Source organism: Pipistrellus kuhlii, unplaced genomic scaffold (assembly GCF_014108245.1).
Source record: "Pipistrellus kuhlii isolate mPipKuh1 unplaced genomic scaffold, mPipKuh1.p scaffold_m20_p_3, whole genome shotgun sequence".
Lineage (NCBI taxonomy): Eukaryota > Metazoa > Chordata > Mammalia > Chiroptera > Vespertilionidae > Pipistrellus > Pipistrellus kuhlii.
The window spans coordinates 14,057,541-14,059,505 of NW_023425529.1; positions in this window are offsets into that span (position 1 = coordinate 14,057,541).

The following is a 1,965-nucleotide window of genomic DNA, read 5'->3' on the forward strand; positions in this document are numbered from 1 at the left end:
TCTTACTGAACTGCATATTTCATATTTATCAATAATCACTCCACATATCAAAAAAAAAAAAAAAACTCGATGCTTAAACTAGGGTTGGAGGATAGTATGGTCACTTTTTTACTATATGTTAGCACTTAAGTCACATTCTTTATTTTTTATTTTATTTTTATTGAGTTTATTGGGATGACATTTATATAGGTTTCAGGTGTACAATTCGATAACACATCATCTGCATATTGCATTGTGTGTTCACCACCCCAAACCAAGTCTCCTTCTCGATTCACGTTTTTATATAATACTAACCCTGTGTTAAGCCTCCTCGTTTCACAGACAAGGAATCTGTTGTTCAAAAGTTAACCAATCCCTCGCTGTAATGGTAACCATTCATGTAAGGCCCCATTGACAAAAATCAGATGGGACCCTAGGATGTATTTCCCAAAATGTTTCTTCCCAAAAAAGGATGTTCAAAAAGGGCGTTCTGGGAAGGCAAAAGTGTAATTTCCCAGATAAAGGATGGGTTGGATGTCCTCTTGGCTTCTAAGATCTGTGACTTTGCACCCCTCCATGCAAATGGGTGCAAAGAACTCCTAGTTCAGGAATCTGAAAAATGCAGCTGGTTAAGCAAGGACAGACACACTTGCCAGATTGCCAACCTATTATAGACTAAAATGGGACCAACAACATATTTCACAATAGTTTTCACTCTAGATTGTAGCCTGTCCAGAGGAAAGGTGGAGACAGAAGTCAGAACTACTGCCTACAGCAATTCAGACAACAGAAAAGGCTGAGGAACCTGTTCTTGATGCTGTTCTTTGCTAAAATGTCAACACACACACACACACACACACACACACACACCATAATCCATTGATTCTTATCCAGGAGCAGTAACTGAGCCAGCTGTCTGATGGCTGTTTTTCACACCTGTTTGGGGAATGTTGGATCCCACAGGCTCCCAGGGTCCTTAGAGGCCCTTTTTCTTTGAGTTTTTTAAAAAACATTTTGAATTGATTTTTTTTTTTTTTTAGAGGGAGAAAGAATCATCCATGTGAGAGGGAACATCTATGGGCTGCCTCCTGCAAGCCCCCTACTAGAGATCAGGCCCATAACCCAGGTTTGTGCCCAGGATTCAAACTGGCAGGCTTTCTGTGTACAAGATAATTCCCAACCAACTGAGCACACCGGCCAGAGCTGTCACTGAACTCTTTACACAGCTCTTCTGACGTCACATATCTTCAAGAGAATGGCAAGGTAAATATGGAATAAACTCCTTGTCTTGTGTTATCACTGCATTCTTAGATTTTTTAAATAGTTTACCACTTCTTTGGGGAAAGGCTGGTCTAACTGCGGTTAATCAAGTTTCTGGCTGACACCGGTTTGGCTCAATGGCTAGAGCGTCAGCCTGCAGACTGAAAGGTCCCAGGTTCAATTCCAGTCAAGGGCATGTACCTTGGTTGCGGGCACATCCCCAGTCGGGGGTATGCAAGAGGGAGCTGATAGATTATTCTCTCTCATCGATGTTTCTAACTCTCTATCCCTCTCTCTTCCTCTCTGTAAAAATCAATAAAATGTATTTTTTTTTAAGTTTCTGAAAGGTGTAGTTGATGAGTGTTTGCCCATGCAAAAGTATCTTTAGAAAATGTGATTGACTGAGTCTTCCTCTTTCCCATTGAGTTGCAGCAAAATAGAGGCAGTGTGATGTCCTCCTGGCAGGCTCACCTGGCTTCCTCACCTGCTGACAGAGGGGAAACCTCAAAGTGCAAGGACTTTTCCAGATTCTGCTGTTTCTGTTGGTCAGAGCAAGTCAAGGTCAAGTTGGGAGAGAAGTACTCAAGGTCATGGGCATATGATTTGGGGTCATTACTCTATGTATCTACCACATACATAAAATTCCATACATGACCTGAAATTTTTTTGGGGGTGGGGGAGGACAAAAAGATAATTTTCATACTATTTTAAACTTCTACCTCATTT